At 43.5% G+C, this 21,869-nt stretch overlaps 1 long non-coding RNA gene across 1 annotated transcript; it reads left to right on the top strand.

The window, feature by feature from the left end:
- Positions 1–11,866: 11,866 nt before the first annotated feature.
- LOC148112120 (uncharacterized) lies at positions 11,867–15,487 on the top strand. The gene is made up of 4 exons (XR_015729862.1): positions 11,867–12,099; positions 12,221–12,346; positions 12,626–12,816; positions 15,319–15,487. It is a non-coding gene; the product is annotated as an uncharacterized LOC148112120 (long non-coding RNA).
- The last annotated feature ends 6,382 nt before the right edge of the window (positions 15,488–21,869 follow it).

The following is a 21,869-nucleotide window of genomic DNA, read 5'->3' as shown; positions in this document are numbered from 1 at the left end:
GATAGATAGATATAGATAGATAAATAGAGAGAGAGAGAGATGATAGATAGATAGATAGATAGATAGATAGATAGATAGATAGATAGATAGATAGATAGATAGATAAATAGATAGATAGATAGATAGATAGATAGATAGATGACAGACAGACAGACAACGGAGAGTCTTTGATGCTCTCTGAGCTTTGTTGTTTGCCTACAGACATTTCATTACCTGACTAGGTAACAACATCAGTGCTAGTGACTGTGCAGGGTGTTTGCTCCCTGTTTATATATAGTACCTTGCCCTGCCAGTGTTGGTTTGGGTATGGTTTTTCTCCTTGCTAGTTCTAGCATGTGCACCCATGCGCATATGCACGCAGAGGAATGAATGAATGAATGAAAGAGTGAATGAATGAAAGAATGACTGAATGGGTTGTTTTACATAACAATGGCAGTAAAAGTTACCCATATATCATTTACTCCTCCACGCGTATTCTGCATCTATAAGCAACTCATTTATAAGTCACGAGCCGCAGCGGGCCTTCAATCCACGGGGTAATTGGGGAGATAAATCTTTCTTTCCAATGTGGAAGGACCAGTTCCTGGTCCTGAATAAAGGCGTGGAGAATCTGTTTTCCCTGTCCAAGTGTCTCTTAGGATTTCTCTTCCTTAATACAGGAAATCTCTGTGGCTGGTAAATTTCTTCCTTTTCATCTTTTTTTTTTTTCATATATATATATATATAATTTTGTTAAAGACTTTTTTCCCCCCCAAAAGGTCGTTATAGAAATGGCTAGTGCATATTAAGTACGTACAAGTAAAAAAAAAAGTTGTAATGTCATTTATTCGACTGCACTTAAAAGAGTCGGAAGTTAATACTTTTCTTTCTTTTTTCCTCTTTCCCCCAACCCTTCTTTCTCTCTCCTTTTCCCTTTTCCCTTCCCCATTTTTTTTTTTTAATTTGATTTATATGCCACCCTTCTCTGGAGACTCAGGGCGGCTTACAGTGCGTTAAGCAATTTCCCCCCATCTTCACTCATAATTTTATTTTCTATCCTGAGAAGATATATATTTATATATTTTTGACCTGACTAGGTGGCTCAGTGGCTAATACACTGAGCTTGTCAATCAGAAAGGTTGGCAATATATATATGTATGTATGTATGTATGTATGTATGTATGTATGTATGTATGTATCTTTAGCCAGGTTCTTCCTACGTAAACCAAGATTTTTATGCAGCCCTAGTTCAGTGAAGTCACAATCCACTAATTTCTAGGCTTTTTTTCTGGCAGCCAGCAAACACTCTGCTGCCCATTGGGAGACTAAGGGGCAAGCAGAGTGTTTGCTGGCTGCCAGAAAAAAAAGCCTAGAAACTAGTGGATTGTGATTTCACTGAACTAGGGCTGCATAAAAATCTTGGTTTACGTAGGAAGAACCTGGCTAAACAGAAATACACATAAAGGCCTACGAAAAGAAAACAAATATATATATATATACACACATACAGAGCCAATACTCTGTTCAGAAAAAACACATTGTATGTTTGTTTGTGCGTTTGTGTAAAAAATAAAAAAAAAGTTCTTAAAAAAAAAAGAGATTGGACAACCATTTATTTGAAATAGGGTTTTCATTTCAAGAGCTGGATTGGACCAAAGGTGCAACGCCCTGGCTTTAATGAAAGAAAAGCTGACTCCATTGGTCCTTTTGTCTGCCTGATCGACTCTGTCAAGGACCTTGGAGTACTCATTTCTAAAGATCTAAGTGCCAAAGCCCACTGCAACAACATTGCCAATAATGTTGTACTACTAACTAGAGCATACAAAACATTTGCTAGACCAATTCTTGAATACAGCTCATCTGTCTGGAACCCACACTGCATATCGGACATAAATACAATCAAGAGAGTCCAGAGATATTTTACGAGAAGAGTCCTCCATTCCTCTACCTGCAATAAAATACCTTCTGCCACCAGACTCCACATTTTGGGCTTAGACAACTTAGAACTATGCCGACTTCGGTCTGACCTAAGCATAGTACATAAAATTATCTGCCACAATGTCCTTCCTGTCAATGACTACTTCGGCTTCAACCACAACAATACACAATAGATACAAACTCAAGGTAAACCGCTCCAAACTCAATTGCAGAAAATATGACTTCAGCAACAGAGTGGTCAATGCCTGGAATGCACTACCTGACTCTGTAGTTTCTTCCCCAAACCCCCAAAACTTTAACCTTAAACTGTCTACTGTTGACCTCACCCCATTCCTAAGAGGTCTGTAAGGGGCGTGCATAAGCGCACCAGCGTGCCTACCATCCCTGTCCTAATATTCCTTTTTACTCTTACTCTTTTCATGTATTCAAATTATGTTTATACCTTTACCTGTTATCTTATATATGCTTGACAAAATAAACTTATGACTTAAACTTATGACTGACGATTAACATCAGGAACAGGCTAAATCAGCAGTCCAGGTGTTATCACGGGAGGCAGAGGTGAGATACCAAAGGCCAATCTTCTCTTAGGTCTGGAAAAACAATTATCCTTCTAATCTTTTTTGTTTTGAAGGCGTTTACGGCAACCCAGCTTAATGTTTTGAACCCAAATGGCAAATATGTACTAGGACGAGTCTAAAAATAGCTGTTTATCCTTTAACTGATCAGGGTACACCAGGTGATTGCTCAGGTGAATGAGCCGCATGTCTGACGCTCAACTTGTTGTCTAGCTGCTCACAAGAGGTAGCTAACTTCAGAACACCTTCTATTTTATCTTTAAATCCGACTTTAATTAGACAGTCCCTAGAGATACCGTCAAATAGAAGATTGTGTTTTGTAAAGTAGGATCCATGAAGACAAGCTCCGTATAAACAATGGCCCACAAGGAGCCAGAACTAGGGAAATTGGGAATTTGACAGGTTTTCTGCTTATTATTTGAGGCTGGAAGTAGACACCACAATCTATGGAACACAAGGTTTCCATCCATAATACCTAGATCAGTTTCAGCCATGTTTTGAAAACAATTATGTAGCTCTCTCTTTTTTTTTTTTCTTCATCTCAACCTAACACAATTTTTTCTGGCTGGCTCAGCAAAAAGGAAGGATGACTTCTACATGGGGTCCCGAAGAAGAGAAGACTAGAGGTGTAACATCTCAAACATCTTATCTGCCCTTCCACAAAAGGTCAACCTTTCTTGAATCTAGGTATTTTGTGCCTAGTGGAGCTAGACAAACCAAGAAAGAAAGAAAATAGATGTAGAACAAGCTAGTTTTAGACCAGATGAACAGAGTTGGAAGGCACCTTGTAGGTCATCTAATCCAACCCTCACCCAAGCAGGAGACCCTACACCATTTCTGACAGAGGGCAGTCCAGTCTCTTCTTGAAAGCTTCCAGGGATGAAGCTCCCACAACTTCTGAAGGCAGCTTCTGTTCCATGGGTTGATTGTTCTCACTGTCAGAAAATTTCTAGGTTGAAGCTCTCCTTGACCAGTTTCCATCCATTGTTCCTTGTCTGGCCTTCGGGTGCCTTGGAGAATAGTTTGACCCCCTCCTCTCTGTGGCAGCCCCTCAAATATTGGAAGACTGCTATCCTGTCTCCCCTGGTCCTTCTGTTCACTAGACTAGCCATGCCCAGTTCCTGCAACCATTCATTGTATGTTTCATATGACCAGTTTTCTTCAGGTTTGGAACCATAAATCACTTGGCACCACCAACAGGCCAAGAGATTATGCCTTCTTTATAGAATAGAAATAGAAATAATAGAAATAGAAACAATAGAAATAGAATAGAAATAGAAATAGAAATAGAAATAGAAATAGAAATAGAAATAGAAATAGAAATAGAAATAGAAATAGAATAGAATAGAATAGAATAGAATAGAATAGAATAGAATAGAATAGAATAGAATAGAATTCTTTATTGGCCAAGTGTGATTGGACACACAAGGAATTTGTCTCTGGGGTATACACTCTCAGTGTACATGAAAGGAAAGATTCATTCGTCAAGAATCATAAGGTACTACTCTTAATGATAGTCATAGGGTATAAATAAGAATAGAATAGAATAGAATAGAATAGAATAGAATAGAATAGAATAGAATAGAATAGAATAGAATAGAATATAGAATGGAATAGAATGGAATGGAATGGAATGGAATAGAATAGAATAGAATAGAATAGAATAGAGTAGAGTAGAGTAGAGTAGAGTAGAGTAGAGTAGAGTAGAGTAGAGTAGAGTAGAATAGAATAGAATAGAATAGAATAGAATAGAATAGAATTATTTATTGGCCAAGGGTGATTGGACACACAAGGAATTTGTCTCTGGGGCATACGCTCTCAGTGTACATAAAAGAAAAGATACGTTCGTCAAGAATCATCAGGTACAACACTTAATGATAGTCATATCTTTATAGGTCTGTAGATGGCCTCTCACACAATTCCTGGAGAGGTGCTGTGTATATTTTTTACGTGCCTGGATCAGGAAAAGGATTTGTTTACTTGGGTGGGCTATTTTTAAAACTTCTAATCATAAAAAGAAAATAGACAACTCAACTCGTCTTCCTTCGATTTTAGTGAGCGAGACGGACGGGCAAGGATACCATTTGGTACCGCTCCAGGCAACCCAAAAATAAAAATAAAAAAAAAATCTTGAGATGGATCTGACTCAAGTGGTATTTCTCTACATAATTCATGGCTCTTAAAGACAGGTGATTCATCAACCATGCTGCCCAACCTCCTCCTCCAGAAGAGTGGAAAGGGTGGAGGAGGTCAGGAATCCAACCCACCACATTTTTTGCATAGTTGTGTTTGTGCAGAGGCAGGTTCCTCAAGATACGACGCTTTGACGGGCCCCGGACTTGTTCAGAATGTGGACTAGTCCAAGCAAGTTTTACAGGTCTTTTGGAGGCCCCCTGGGCTTGGAGGATGTCTGAATAGTGAAGAGGGACTTTGTTTATTTCCTGTAGGAGGGGAAAGGACATCATCGGAGGATTTTTAGCTCGGAGCAAAAGCTGTCAAGAAGGGAGACGTGACTGAGGTTTATGAAATCCATGTGCGAGGTGAAAAAAAATGTGGACAAAGAAAAGGACCTTCAACTCCACCGCTGAGGTTAGAATCCAGGGGAAGCGGTCAGGCGCAAATAACTAGGCGCATTCGTTGAATTCAAAGCTCAGAAGAGATTATTGCTACCTCTACACAAGGATTTAAGTATGGTCAAGACCAGGGGTCCTCAAACTTTTTAAACAGGGGGCCAATTCACGGTCCCTCAGACTGTTAGCGGCCCCGGAACGGCTGGGTGGGTGTGGCTAGTTGGTCATGTGACTGGGTGGGCGTGGCCAATTTAGCAGTCCATTAAACAATACGCACAAATTAAACTTTAATTTGTTCTGCTCCTGGGGGTAGAAAGCAGGTTAGCAAAGGGATGCCGCTGCCTTGGGGGCAGGTGAGGGACTTCTGTTTGGGTGTGTGTCTCTCCCTCCCTCTCTCCCTCCCTCCCTCCCTCCCTGGAGGCTGGGGAGGGTAACAATACCACTCTAGTACCACTTTGCCGCCCAAAATGGGCCCGTTTTTGGCCCCCTTAAATTGCAAGGGAATTCTGAAGTGGAAGCAAGGGGAAAAAAGGGGACGAGAGGAAAATATAAGCCCCAACTCCATGAACTTAATAGGCTTAATAGGCTCCGCGGCTTAATTCCAAATCCGTGGCTTAAATGGACTTTTGCAAATAAAGAGGAACAACGGTCAAAGGAGAGGAAGGAAAAGACCACTTCAACCTGCATTTACTCTAGTGCTGACAAGAGGTATCTTTAGATCGGAAGACACACCGTTCAGAAAGATGTTTCCCTCAAGGGGATTGAACAGAACAGAATAACAGAGTCGGAAGAGACCTTGTAGGTTATCTACTCCAAACCCCAACCCCCGCCCAAACAGGAGACCCTATGCTATTAAACACTGGAAGTTTTTAAGAAGAGGTTGATTAACCATTTGTCTGAAGTGGTGTAGGGTTTCCTGCCTAAGCAGAGGGTTGGGCTAGAAGACCTCCAAGGTCCCTTCCAACTCTGCTATTATTCTATTCTATTCTATTCTATTCTACTCTACTCTACTCTACTCTACTCTACTCTACTCTACTCTACTCTACTCTACTCTACATTCTACTCTACATTCTACTCTACTCTACATTCTACTCTACTCTACATTCTACTCTACTCTACTCTACTCTACACTCTACTCTACTCTACATTCTACTCTACTCAACATTCTACTCTACATTCTACTCTACATTTTACTCTACTCTACATTCTATTCTACATTCTACTCTACATTCTAATCTACTCTACATTCTACTCTACATTCTACTCTACTCTACATTCTACTCTAGTCTACTCTACTCTACACTCTACTCTACTCTACTGTACATTCTACTCTACTCTGCATTCTACTCTACATTCTACTCTACTCTACTCTACATTCTACTCTACTCTACATTCTACTCTACTCTACATTCTACTCTACTCTACTCTACATTCTACTCTACTCTACTCTACACTCTACTCTACTCTACTCTACATTCTACTCTACTCTACATTCTACTCTACACCAGTGGTGGGTTTCTACTGTTTCACCCCAGTACGAGCAAACCAGTAGCGGTGGCAGCGGGAGGCTCTGCTGACCTGCCTAGACATCATCACGGATGCTCTGCACATGTGCAGAAGAGCTGCACACAAGAGAAGTGAGCACACATGCGCGCTCCCAGTTCTGAACCAGTAGCGAAGGCAAGCGAAACCCACTACTGCTCTACACTTCACTTCACTCCACTCCACATTCTACTCTACTCTACTCTGTTCATTTCTGACAGATGGCAGTCCAGGCTCTTCTTGAAGGCTTCCAGTGGCGAAATTCCCACAACTCATTCCACTCGGAGACTCTGGAACCAGAAATCCAAAGTAGCATAGCCAAGAGGGATGTTTTTTAAAAAAAAATTTTTTTTTTTGCATCGAGCGATTTTATTTCGGGGGGGACGTAACCTTTTCGCAAGACCTTCGTCCTCGAAGACGAGGGTGGGAAAAAGAAAAGGGGAAATGAGTTCAAAGATAAGAAATAGGTTGGAGAGCAGCATTCCAAGCTCTGCAATTGCAGAAATACGAGCGAAGACAATGGTTCAACCCTTTAACTTATCAGCCACTTCTCAAGAAGCTATTTAAAAGTCTGCCTTAACTCGTTTTTTCTGTTCCTTCGGGGAATGTGACCGAGGAGTGGAAGGATAAATGAATGGACAGAGGGAGCAAACTCTGTGCAAGTCAGACAGATCCTTCCGGGTAAAGACAGGTATTTACAACACTGACATACAACAGTACCCGACTTACAATAGCTCATTTAGTGGCTATTGATAGTTGCAACACCCCTGAAAAACTGCAACAGCTGACAACACATGGAAAATGAAATTCTGTTAATCTTTTGTTAATCTGTCCGTCTCAGCACATTCTAAGATCTCATCTATCGATTCTTCCTCAGTTGGAGTTCTTTCCAACAAAAGAAATTAAAGAAAAAGAAGAGACAGGCTATTACAGACTATGGAATAAATGGTATAAACGGCTTAAGGCGAGAAATAAAGAATAATAACTATCAGGGGGAAAAAAAATTAGAAGTATGAAATATATATGCAACAAAATGTATGGGGTGGAATAAGAAGGTATTGGAATGGACAAAAACAAGCAGTATAAATAAAAAAGAAAAAATTTTATATCACAAGAATATAGAAATGTATAATATTAAAGATATAATTAAAATATGTATAGAATAATTGTAGAGAAAAGGACAAGGGGGGGGGAAAGAAGAAGAAAGAAAGGAAGACACAAGGGAAGAAAGATAAAATAACAGAAAGAAGACCACGAAGAAACAATGTTTAAAAGAGATAAGATATTTATATGTTGTATGTTATGTGAATGTCATACAGTATATATGTTATAATAAAATTACAAATTTAAAAAAAAAAGAAAAAAGAAAATGAAATTCTGTCGCCTAATCTCAAAAGCGTACACATACAAGTGGTGGGTTGCTACAGGTTTGCCTCAGGTCGGGCGAACTGGTAGCGGCGGCGGAGGGAGGCTCGAATGCATACATACCCGCGAGCGAACCAGTAGCGAGGGGTTTTGAAACCCACCCCTGACACATACATAACACACATATAGACATGCATATGTAGATACCTACACCCATACATTCGAATAGGAATAGGATAGAATCTGGAAGGGACCTTAGAGGTCTTCTAGTCCAACCCTCTTCTTAGGCAGGAAACCCTACACCACTTCAGACAAATGGTTATCCAACACCTTCTTAAAAACTTCCAGTGTCGGAGCATTCACAACTTCTGGAGGCAAGTTGTTCCACGGATTGTTCTAACTGTCAGGAAATTTCTCCTTAGTTCTAGGTTGCTTCTCTCCTTGATTAGTTTCCACCCATTGCTTTTTGTCCATCTCTCTCTCTCTCTCTCTCTCTCTCTCTCTCTCTCTCTCTCCCTCCCTCCCTCCCTCCCTCCCTCCCTCCCTCCCCTTCAGATACCACGAAGCCCCCTCCCAGAAGGTATCAAGGAAAACAGGTCATGTGGAGAGATGGAAGGATAAATAAACAGATGGAAGGAGGGGACTCCATGGAACTCAGAACTAAGTCAGGGAGGGAGGGAGAGATGAAGGAATCTAGTTATAAGTCAAGGAGGGAGGGAGGGAGGGAGGGAGGGAGGGAGGGAGGAAGGAAGGAAGGAAGGAAGGAAGGAAGGAAGGAAGGAAGGAAGGAAGGAAGGAAGGAAGGAAGGAAGGGGTGAGATGAATAAAGCTGGGTTTTAGATGATAGGCAGTCATTGGCTTACGACCACAATTCCGCCCCGAGTTTTCCTTGCTAAGGGAAAAGTTGAGTTTTGCCCCGTTTTACGACCTTCCTCCTTGCCACCATTGTTATATGAATCCCTGAAGTTGTAGAGTTAGTAACCACTACAGTTGTTAAGTGAGTTTTGCCCCCATTTTATGACTCTCCTTGCCACCATTAAGGGAATCCCTGCCGTCGTTAAATTAGTAACCCGGTGGTCAAGCGAATCTAGCTTCCCCCTTGATTTTGCTGGTCCGAAGGGCGCAAAAGCGGATTGCGTGACCCTGCCCCCACCCCATCTCCCCAGGGACACTGCAACCGTCGTAAATATGAACCAGTTGCCAAGAGACTCGGTTTTTAATCAGCCGACACCAAGGATGCCGCAACATCCTTGGTCGTAAAGTGTGAAAAACGGTCACAAGTCGCTGCTGCAACTCCGAACGGTCACTAAACGAACGGTCGTAAGTCGAGACTACTTGTAGTCCGTCCAGGAAAGTACTGGAAGCCTCTTTTTCCTCCTGCTTTTTCGTTTTTCTCTTCCCACTCTGTGAAACAGACTCATAAAAACGGTTGAAATTCTGGGAAGAATCAGCATTTCTTCCTCGCCGTAAATGAACACCGCAGCCCCCACCCCGTCCGCCACCCCCCCACCCCCGCAGCTCCAAGGAGAAGAAACATTGACGAAACCTGGATTATCTCTCGCCAACCCCCATCCCTTCGGGGAAATTCAGAAGACATCTGTGGGGAGGTTGTGGGATCCATTACCTGTAACTCTATGCCGAAAGCTAGCGAGCATTTCTGCTCACACCTCCAAGCTGCTGCCCCCCCCCCCCCCGGAATTGGGTAGTAGCGTTACAGTTTTCCAGCGATCCTACACAGACCCCCAGAAGGATCTTGTCAGCCAGCAAAATCTGATTTTGGACTGCAGTCAGCCAAATATATATATATATATATAGCAGCTGCCATTAATCACAGAGGAGCAGCAGGAGGGGAAAATCTAACTGATTGTGACTCATCGCAAGGCATATATTATTATTATTATTATTATTATTATTATTATTATTATTATTATTATTATTATTATTATTATTATGTTAATCTTTAGTGAGATTCACAGCCTTTGAGGCTGGTTAATAGCTCAGCAGCTCGAGTCCTAACCAAGGACCTAGGAACTGTTAAGGTATCGTCGGAGGATGTAAGCTGTTCCGAGTAAGGTGGTTTTTTGTAGAGTCAAATTATTATTATTATTATTATTATTATTATTATTATTATTATTATTATTATTATTATTATTATTATGTTAATCTTTAGTGAGATTCACAGCCTTTGAGGCTGGTTAATAGCTCAGCAGCTCGAGTCCTAACCAAGGACCTAGGAACTGTTAAGATATCGTCGGAGGATGTAAGCTGTTCCGAGTAAGGTGGTTTTTTGTAGAGTCAAAATGTTCAAGTCCGGCAAATTTAGAATTTCTAAATAGCGGGGTAGCCCTTTGGGTATTGCTCCGAGGGCTCCAATTACAATCGGGACAACACACGATTTCTTTTTCCACAGTCGCTCAACTTCAATTTGCAAATCCCGGTACTTTGTGATTTTTTTCTTGCTGCTTATCTTCAATCCGTGCATCACCAGGTATTGCAATGTCAATGAACCATACTTTTTTCTTTTCAACTCTTGTTATGTCAGGTGTGTTGTGGACCAAGTGCCTGTCAGTCTGAATCCTAAAGTCCCACAAGATCTTGAGTTTCTCATTCTCTAAAACTTTCTCAACCTGATGTTCCCAGTAGTTTTTGCTGTACTCAAATCCAAACTTCTGGCACAATTTCCAGTGAATGATCTTAGTCATGGCGTTGTAGGTAGTCAGTTTGTGAAATTTTGCTGCACCTATTATTATTATTATTAAATGTTCAGTTGACTGAGTTTCATGTTTAATGAATAAAACAGATAATAATAACAAGCACATGAGGTGCACTCAGAGGCTCCAACTGGCGCAGAGTGCGGCCGCGCGGGTGGTTATGGGAGCAACATGGAGTTCCCATGTAACACCTCTCCTGCGCGAGCTGCACTGGCTCCCGGTGGTCTTCCGGGTGCGCTTCAAGGTTTTGGTTATCACCTTTAGAGCACTCCATGGCTTAGGACCCGGGTACTTGCAGGACCACCTACTACCACCAATAGCCTCCCACCGGCCAGTACGCTCCCATAGAGAGGGGCTCCTCCGGGTGCCGTCAGCCAAACAATGCCGACTGGTGGCCCCCAGGGGGAAAGCCTTCTCTGTGGGGGCACCTACGATCTGGAATGGGCTCCCCCCAGAGATACGGAGGATCCCGGATCTGCGCACCTTCCGTCACATGCTTAAAACTTTTTTATTTCATCAAGCTGGCCTGGCCTAAAACTTCTCCCCTTTTAAATTTAAATTTTAAATACAAATTTTAATCTGTTTAAATTATGGGGTATTTTAAATTCAGCCAAATTATTTAATCCGTTTTTAATCTATTTTAAATTTTTGTATTTCTGTGTTTTATCTTCTGGCTGTTCACCGCCCTGAGTCCTTCGGGAGAAGGACGGTATAGAAATTTAATAAAATAAATAAAATGAATTATTATTATCTTTATTCATTAAATATGAAACTCAGTCAACTGAACATTCAAAAATGTGTCACAAATACCATTGACTGGTGCTAATGGTTGATACAAGTTGCTGCCAGCGTCCTAGGTATCAACCAAATACCTTCTTAAGATGTACGATGTTACGAGTAGCACAGTTTTTTGCAGTTCCGCTGGTGTTATTGCAGGAAGCTGAAATTTCTTGATGTGTTTTGTGAAATTTTTGGACATGATACCAAGCGCCCCAATGACAATGGGTATCACTGTTACATGTTTCATCCATAGCCGTGTAGTTTCGATGGCCAGGTCGCAATATTTCATGATTTTTTCTCGTTCTTTTTCATTGTGAAAAATTGATTGTGACTCATTGCGAGGATTATTATTATTATTATTATTATTATTATTATTATTATTATTATTATTATTAATCAGAGTTAGAAGGGACCTTGTAGGTCATCTAGTCCAACCTGTGGCCGATTATTATTATTCAACCGTTTGGGAAATGGCCTTTTGCCAGAATTTATCTCAGAGAACATCCCAAGGTTTTGATAAGGATTTACAGCTTCCCACGCGCCTCTGTCTCTCGCGAAACGCTCAGCCTCTAGTGACATCTACCGGACTCTGGCGTCATCTGTAATTTTTGCACCAAAGTACCAGAAAGAAAATCAGTAAGCTTTATTTTTTTAGATTCTTTTTTTTTTTTTAAATCTTGCCTTTATTTTTTTTAAATTTATTTTTATAATTAACTCGTGGTGGCCAAAACGCCTAACATTATTTTTTTTCCCAAAGCACCAGAAGGCAGGACAAGAAACAACGGATGGAAATTAATCAAGGAGAAGAAGCAACCTGGGAGTAAGGAGAAAGTTCCCAACAGCGAGGACAATGAACCAGCGGAACAGCTTGCCACCAGAAATTGTGGGTGCTCCGTCACTGGAGGCCTTTAAGAAGAGATTGGACTGTGATTTGTCTGAAGCGGGATAAATTCTCCTGCTTGAGGAGAGGGTTGGATTGGGAGACCTCTAAGCTCCCTTCCAGCTCTATTCTGATGGATGAAGGGAGGGAGGGATGAGCGGGTGGGCGGATGGATGGATGGATGAATGGATTTATTTATTTTATTTATTTATTTATTTATTTATTTATTTATTTATTTATTTATTTATTTACATATATTTATATGCCGCCCTTCTCCCGAAGGACTCGGGGCGGCGAACAGAAGATTGAAAAACCAACGACAACAGAATAAAATCCTAATTAAAACCAATTAGAAATCTAAAATAATTAAATAGTTAAAAACCCCGGAATCAGAATCAGCCCATTTGAGGGAATAGCCAAGTCTTTGGGACCACGGCGGAAAAAAGTGGAGATCGGGCGCCATCCGGAGCTCGGTAAGTAGCCCATTCCAGAGGGTTAGGTGCGCCCACAGAGAACGCCCTACCCCTAGGCGCCACCAGCCGACATTGTCTGGTCGACGGCACTCTGAGGAGGGCAGCTCTATGTGAGCGGACAGGATGGTGGGAGGCAGGCTGGAGGGGGTCCTGCAAGTACCCCGGACCTAAGCCATGTAGGGATTTATAGGTAAGTACCAGCACCTTGAAGTGGATCCGGAGGACCACCGGTAACCAGTGAAGCTCGTGCAGGAGGGATGTAACACGGGAGTAACGGGGAGCTCCCGTAACAACCTGCGCGGCCGCATTTTGGACCAGCTGGAGCCTCCGGGTGCACCTCAAGGGCAGCCCCATGTAGAGGGAGTTGCAGTAATCCAACCGGATTGAATTAATCAAGGAGAAAACCAATATGGAATTAAGGAGAAACTTCCTAACGGTGAGGACAATTAACCAATGGAACAGAAGTTGCCTCTAGAAGTTGTGGGTGCTTCCTCACTGGAGATCTTTAAGAAGAGACGGGACAATCATTTGTCTGAAATGGCATAGGATGGATGGATGGATGGATGGATGGATGGATGGATAGATGGATGGATGGATGGATGCCTGAGCAGGGGGTTGGACTAGAAGACCTCCAAGGTCCCTTCCAGCTGTATTCTGATTGATAATAGAGAGGAATTCAACTGCCTATTTCTCAATCAAAGCAGGGGTATGTTTACAAAACCAGCAAATTAGTCTAACCCATTTTTGGAAGTTTTTTTTTTCTTCCTCCCAACTTCACCCTACTATGTGGGCATGCAGACACAAATACATACCCACAAACAGCACACTTTTCTCTGTCTGCAGAAAAATTATTTGCATGGATTTTTGGCTTGCCTCTCTAAGCATGACTCATGCAGCTCTGGGCAAACACCAGCGGAGAAAAATAAACAATGTCTTTTGCAATCTAAACAGATCTGACCTAGATGGATGGGGCTTTCCACCTAATTTGCTGGCACGACGGCGGAAGTCAATGTTTCTCAACCTTGGGCACTTTTAAGATGGGCGGACTAACTTCCATCTTCCCCAGGCTGGCTGGGGAATTCTGGGAGTTGAAGTCCACCCACCTTTAGAAGGGCTCACGGTTGAGAAACGCTGGTCTTCTGCAGAGAGAGGGTCCCAACTCATCAATAGTGGGGTTGTTGTAAAAGAAATGAAATTAATAAAGGAGAACGTTTGTTTCTTGTCTTTTGGTGCTTTATTTATTATTTTATTTTATTTTATTTTATTTTATTTTATTATTTTATTTTAATTTAATTTAATTTAATTTTATTATTATTTTACTTTACTTTACTTTACTTTACTTTACTTTACTTTACTTTACTTTACTTTACTTTACTTTACTTTACTTTATTTTATTTTATTTTATTTTATTTTTATATGCTGCCCTTCTCCGGAGACTCAGGGCGGCTTACAATGCGTTAAGCAATAGCCTTCATCCTTTTGTATATTTTATACAAAGTCAGCTTATTGCCCCCACAAACTGGGTCCTCAATTTACCCACCTTAGAAAGGATGGAAGGCTGAGTCGACCTTGAGCCTGGTGAGAATTGAACTCGCAGTAATTGCAGGCAGCTGGATGTTAAATGCTGCCTTAGTAGGAGGCATTAGCCTCCTACGCCACTCAGGCTCCTATTTAGAGAATAGCTTGACCCAAAATAATAGAATAACAGAATAGGAAGGGACCTTGGAGGTCTTCTAGTCCAACCCCCTGCTCAGGCAGGAGACTCTATACCAGGGGTGTCAAACGCAAGGCCCGCGGGCCGCATCCATCCCGCAATGTAATCGGATCTGGCCCACAGGGCCACCCTGGAAATTGTAAGAAGCCAGCTCGCATCGCTTCAATCTACCCAATACAAAGAGGAAACATGGCAGCAGTTTGGGGAGTAGCGTCAAAAGCTGGCCACGCCCACCCAGTTGGCCACGTCTGCCCGGCTCCTTAAGGTCAACCACAGCCCTGATGCAGCCCCTTCCATGAAATTGAGTTTGACATTCCTGCCCTAGACCATTTCAGACAAATGGTTATCCAACCTCTTCTTAAAAACTTCCAGTGTTGGAGCATTTACAACTTCTGGAGGCAAGTTGTTCCACTGATTAATTGTTCTCACTGTCAGGAAATTTCTCCTTAGTTCCAGGTTGCTTCTCTCCTTGATGAGTTTCCATCCGTTGCTTCTTGTCCTGCCCTCAGGTGCTTTGGAGAAGAGGTTGTCCTCCTCTTCTTTGGGGCAGCCTCTCGCTTGAATGAGCTTACCCACGCCCAGTTGAGCATCCCAATTCTGCTTCTCCTCAAACTGGCATCCATATCCATCAACCCCATGACGGCAGCAGGCAGCTGACGATTATCCTTCGCTCTTCTTGGCACACGCCAAGCGGAGGAGAGGTGGGTGGGAAACAGTGTGCAATGCAAAAGAAGCTTTCGGCTGCCCGCTTTCCCCCTCCCCAACACGCATTTATGATCTCTCTCCAGAGTCCCCTTTGAACGCTAGGATGGATCGTAAGTCAAACCGAGATGCGCCAGGCCAAACCTTTACAGCTCCTCGTAAGGAGGAGGAGGGGGAAAAAAAATATTTATTTTGCCTCCGAGAGTCATTTAACTCCTGGCATTTGCATTCTGCAAAGGTGCATTTGTGTGTGTGTTTGATGTGCAATAAATAAATAAACAAACAAACAAATGTATGGCATCCATTGCCTTCTCACCTGCTGATCCAATATTGGAAAATCTTCGGGGTGAGGGTGGAGGAATGAGAATCGATCACGGCTCCTCAATGGGAATACATGACTCCCATTTTTAGATTTGGTTCCACTCTTTGGAGGCCCCAGTCAGTCTTCATATTATTATTTTTTTGTTTTTTAAAAAAATATCGGGTTCTAAGATCTCATGACTCGCTTTGGAAAGCAGTTTTTTTGCCCTGCCCATCTCCCACAAAATTTCCAAGGAAAATTGAATTTTGGCCATGTTTTGGCCCCCTCTTGTCCTGGAGTGGGAAAACCACTTAGAAAAAGGAGGAGGAGGAGGAGGAGGAGGAGGAGGAGGAGGAGGAGGAGGAGGAGGAGGAGGAGGAGGAGGAGGAGGAGGAGGAGGAGGAGGAGGAGGAGGAGAAGAAGAAGAAGAAGAAGAAGAAGAAGAAGAAGAAGAAGAAGAAGAAGAAGAAGAAGAAGAAGAAGAAGAAGAAGAAGAAGAAGAAGAAGAAGAAGAAGAAGAAGAAGAAGAAGAAGAAGAAGAAGAAGAAGATGATGCAGCAGCCAAGATCATCAAGGTACTGCTACCGTTTTGAGTTGCTAATTCTCCTCCCCACTACGAAAAGGATCAATTAGTCAGTTTCCTGCATGGTTTCCCCCATAAAACAAACTGCATTCGTGAACCAATTTGCCAAGCCCCCCCACCCCAAGAGACCCATAAATACTTGGCTGCATTTGCTGCCGTTTGATGTTAATTTGATAACAGTCGCTTCACGAGAAATCTGCTCTTCCTAGAGAGCTTCTCTGTTCCCCCCCCACTACTTCCTTTTTATCTCTGCTGTGAAAATGACATTATTTTTTTTCCCCTTGTAGCAATAACAAACACGTAGCCTCTTTCATGAAATGTCCTTTTTCTCCCACTCCCAAAAATAATTTGTTCTGCAGATGGCAAAGAAGGAACTTTTTCAATCATTGCATCTTTGTCTTTCTCAGCGTAGAACATAAAGAAATATTATATAAAGGATGTAAAGGGAATAGCGGGGACGCATAAGCGCAAATACATCTGCTTCAAGACAATTTTTTTCTCTCCGTCTGAAAGGAAAACGTAGTATTTAGACTTTTGTTGATTAATTCCATTCGTGTCTCTTCAGAAGGAAGTCTCGTAATTAATCTCTTAATAGGGTTATGCCAGTGTAGACAATTGGAGCACGCCAGACCATGGTTGGTTTGTTCCTTGTTTATTGAAGGTTCCCCTTGCACGTATGTGCTAGTCGTTCCCAACTCTAGGGGGCGGTGCTCATCTCCGTTTCAAAGCCAAAGAGCCAGTGCTGTCCGAAGACGTCTCCGTGGTCATGTGGCCGGCATGACTCAACGCCAAAGGCGCACAGAACGAACGCTGTTACCTTCCCACCAAAGGTGGTCCCTATTTTTCTACTTGCATTTGTTTCCCTTTCTTTTCTTTTACTTTTATTTGATTTGTATACCGCCCTCCTCCCGAAGGACTCAGGGCGGTTAACAGCCAACAATAAAATACATACATACAAAATTTAAAAAACAGAAATAAAATCGAATTAAATAGTTTGGCCCAGACAGATTAAAACCCCGATCAATTTAAAACAGATTTAAACTTTGAAGATTAAAAGATATTAGAAATTTTTAAGGTGCTTTCAAACTGCTAGGTTGGCAGAAGCCGGGACAAGTCACGGGAGCTCACCCCGTTATGCAGAGCTAGGGATTCGAACCACTGAACTGCCGACCTTTCGATCGACAAGCTCAGCGTCTTAGCCACTGAGCCACACCACGTGTAAACCTACAAATTTGTAAACCTACGCATGACTAAATCATCCCTGGCTTCATACCTTCTGCAAATCCACTTGGAAAGGTTAACGAATTGGGAGGGGGCGGAAAAAAGCATTTATTTCTCCCATTTTTATTTTGCACTGCCCTTGCTTTAATTTTTGTCTTGGCTCATCTTGAAAAGCGACACAGGGTTGGGTTTAATAATTAAAACTTGGATGTGAAATCCCAGGATTTTAAGCTAGGATAGAGTGTCAAAAGAAGGTCTTAGAAGGGCTCATACATATCCATACTGCAGCTGATAAATTTCCAGGACTACATCTATCAAATTAACTAGGAACTGAGGACCCCCAACTCAAAAGACATTCTCTCTTTAGAACAGCAAACCCCAAATTGCTAAGCTCAAAGATTCCTGGCACACTATTAATTCTAGACTCCTATCCGCTTACCACCCTGGGATTTGAGTCTTAACACTTAGAATGAGTGCCAGTTTTAGCGTGGCCAATACAGACAGCTGTCTCTTCCTTTTATGTTGACTCAATAATTCTCTGAAGTATACAGAATTATCGAATAACAGGGTTGCTTGAGATTCCTCTAGTGTCAACCCCTTGTTCCAGCCGAAGACCCTAATATCATTTCAGTCAAATGGCGTCCAATCTCTTCTTGAAAACCTCCGGTGGTGGAGCACCCATAATTTACAGAGGCAAGTTGTTCCAATGATTAACAGATTTGGGATTATAGACTAAAAGAATTGGGAGGGACCTTGGAGGTCTTCTAGTCCAACCCCCTGCTCAATCAGGAAACCCTATACCCATGATGGCGAACCTATGGCACGCGTGCCACAGGTGGCACATGGAGCCAGGTCACCTGGCATGCCAGCTCAGCCTCTCTAGGAGTCTCTGGAGGCTGGGGACAACAAAAAATGTCATTTCCTGTCCAACCGGAAGTTGGGAAACGGGGCGTTTCGGGCCTCTGAGAAGGTGGGGAAGGCTGTTTTTGCCCTCCCCAGATGCATAGAAAGGATCTGGAGCCAGGTGAGAAAGAAAAACGGGCCTACCGGGCCATTGTGTTCCAGGAGCGGGGGGCGGGGAGGGGGGGTCATGCATGCATGGATGTGCAGAGCGGGGCGAATAGAATTATGGGTGTGGGCACGTGCACGCTCGCGAACCTCCCCCGCCCCCCCTTCCTGGCATGCGATGGCAAAAAGGTTAGCCATCACTGCCCTATACCATTTCAGTCAAATGGCTGTCCAATCTCTTCTTGAAAGCCTCCAGTGATGGAGCACCCATAACTTCTGGAGGGAATCCGTTCCACTGGTGAATGGTTTCATCTTGCTTGGTTGATGGTCCTGCCCATAATTTCCAACCCCACATAAAATGGTACAACTGAGGGGGGGAAACTCTGCCGCTGCATTCCACATATTTTACAAACGGACCCCGTGCTCTCCTTTCAGCCTTAGAAGAAGTAAAAACAGAGGGAGATAAAGCACACCCAGTCTAGCTCTTTTATGCTTTTTTAATAAGAATTCTCCCTCCATCAAATATCACATTTTTTTTGAACGCTCGACGCTCCGAATAGAGAAGCGTTCCTCTTTTTTGTGTGTATGTGTTTCCTTTAATGTTTTCAGACAGCCGTTTTTTCAAAGTTTTCGCAAGAGAGAAGAAAAATCTTTATCTTGCATCTTCGGAGGGAAGAGTTGACTTCAAAGCATTACGGGGAGGAGGAGAATTCACAAATACATACAGAAAGCTCAAATCCGAGGCCCCAGTCGCTTCGTGCCGTATTATTTAATTATCAAACAGCTAATTAGCAAGGCTTAATTTAACATTCTCTGTATGTTTGGGGAGAAACTCTCCTTATGGAAGGGAACTATTTTAAGGCAAAGGAGACCAAGCTTCAAATAAATAACTTAAAAGGGGGAGCCTGAGCATCTTTCTTGCCTCCATATTAACACAGAAAAGCCACGCTTGAATCTTTCAAAGATAAAAAGATTGTTGGTGGGAGGCACATGTGCACAAGCTGAACTGGGACAACGGCTTGTGTGCCATCAGAGAGGGCGCTATGTGCCATAGGTTCACCATCACGGCCCTATATATCATTCCAGACCAATGGTTATCCAACATCTTCTTAAAAACTTCCAGTGTTGGAGCATTCACAACTTCTGGAGGCAAGTCGTTCCACTGGTTAATTGTCAGGAAATTTCTTCTTAGTTCCAGGTTGCTTCTCTCGACGGTTTCCATCCGTTGCTTCTTGTCCTGCCCTCAGGTGCTTTGGAGAATAGCTTGACTCCCTCTTCTTTGGGGCAGCCCCTGAGATATTGGAGCACTGCTATCATGTCTCCCCTAGTCCTTCTTTTCATTAAACTAATCATAGCCAGGTCCAGCAACTGTTCTTATCGATCTCCTCCCATCCTCCACCGTGGAAAGCCCACCATCGTTCGGGGGGTGGGTGGGTCGTAAACAGCCATCCCTATTAGTGATTTCTTCCTCTGTGAACAAGAGAACTCAACTTTTTGCAGCCATCCAACTTGCTGACAACTCCGGGTTGCAAATTCCACCATTTCTCTCAGTGTTCTGGGGGTGGGGGGTGGAGGGAAGTCTACAGGCTCAGACAAGACCGAAGGGCAAGATTTGAGGGTCTTCCAATCCTTTGGGGCAGGTTTAGGGGAAGGGGCAAAAAGAAAGCCATTCCACCTCTCACCCACCCCGAAAAGTGACCCAGTTAGCGACCCAAGGCCATGAAGATAATGAGGTCCCGGTAGCTTCAGAGCCAAATTAAGCCAGGAACAAGCGAGCAAAGGAAGGTGGGCTCGCCTCTTTCGAATGCCTCTCGCCCCCCCCCTCATCCCCCCCAAAAAGAGCAAGGAAAGGCTGGCATCTTGTCTCTGGCTCTGCCTGGCATCCTGCTCCCTTCTCAGCACATGGAGCATATGGCACCGTGCTTTACAATTCTCACCCCATCGATTGGAGACCATTTGGGGCAGGGCTGTGTGTGTGTGTGTGTTTCCTTTTCCCAGAGCCAATGTTGCCGAATATAAATTGTAATTAACACCGATGCCAAAACGGCACTTAGAGAAAATAAGCGGGTTATTAACATCTGCTGAAGCTTGCCTTGGAGAGCCCCCCCCCCGCCCGCCATCTCCCGAACGCTCTCTTGCGTGACGATGGCTTGTGACGGAGGAAGGGCTTGAAGGTAGCAAAAGGCTGGGGCGGCGGTGGGGTAGGGTAGAGCAGGGGGAAGGATGTCTCTTTGCCCCTTTGTTAAGATTGTGCCTGCCCCGCTGGCATTGTATATACACAGGTATAGTCCTCGACTTACGATGGTTCATTTAGTGACCGTTCGGTGTCACAATGGCGTTGAAAGAAAGCGACTGATGGCCATTTTTCACAACTTACGTCCCCTAGGACAGGGGTCGGCAACCTGCAGCTCCGGAGCCGCATGCAGCTCTTTGGCCCACTGCTGTGGCTCCGTCAGGTGATCCCACCATTGGCTGGCCCCGCCGCTCGCCCTCCCCTCTCAGTCACTCCTCACCTGGCCTGAGAAGCCTGAGAAGGTAAGGGCAATGGCGGGGGATGGAGAAGCGGCCAGGGCAGAGACAGAGAGATACAGAGAGATGGGGAGAGAGAGACATAGAGAGATACAGAGAGAGGGGAAGAGAGAGAGACATAGAGAGATACAGAGAGAGGGGAAGAGAGAGAGACATAGAGAGATGCAGAGAGAGAGGGAGAGAGAGACATAGATACAGAGAGAGGGGGAGAGAGAGAGATAGAGAGATACAGAGAGAGGGGAAAAGAGAGAGACATAGAGAGATGCAGAGAGAGGGGAAGAGAGAGAGACATAGATACAGAGAGAGGGGGAGAGAGACATAGAGAGATACAGAGAGAGGGGAAGAGAGAGAGACATAGAGAGATACAGAGAGGGGGGAGAGAGACACAGAGAGATGCAGAGAGAGGGGGGAGAGAGAGAGACATAGAGAGATACAGAGAGAGGGGAAGAGAGACATAGAGAGATGCAGAGAGAGGGGAAGAGAGAGAGACATAGAGAGATGCAGAGAGAGGGGGAGAGAGAGAGACATAGAGAGATGCAGAGAGGGGGAGAGAGAGACATAGATAGATGCAGAGAGAGGGGGAAGAGAGACATAGAGAGGTACAGAGAGGGGGAGAGAGAGACATAGATACAGAGAGAGGGGGAGAGAGAGACATAGAGAGATGCAGAGAGAGGGGAAGAGAGAGAGACATAGAGAGATACAGAGAGAGGGGAAGAGAGAGACATAGAGAGATACAGAGAGGGGGAGAGAGAGACATAGAGAGATAAGAGGGAGATAGGGAGGGAGGGAGGGAGGGGAGAGAGAGATATGTCAAAAGGATTTTGTGGTTCCTGGTGTTTTTAACAACTGGTTCTTTGCCCTAATGACCGGCTGGGTAGGCATGGCTAGGGGGGGGTCATGTGACTAGTGGAAGTGAGTGACATCGAGTTGGCCACCCCCACCCAGGTTTTGTGGCTCCCGGTGTTTTCTTTTTTTTTCTTTTTTAAAGAAAGAAT

The sequence above is a fragment of the Pantherophis guttatus genome, chromosome 14 (assembly GCF_059756535.1).
Source record: "Pantherophis guttatus breed Tessera chromosome 14, ASM5975653v1, whole genome shotgun sequence".
Classification (NCBI taxonomy): domain Eukaryota; kingdom Metazoa; phylum Chordata; class Lepidosauria; order Squamata; family Colubridae; genus Pantherophis; species Pantherophis guttatus.
The sequence above is the reverse complement of the archived record's forward strand: the minus strand, read 5'-3'. Positions and strand labels throughout refer to the sequence as shown.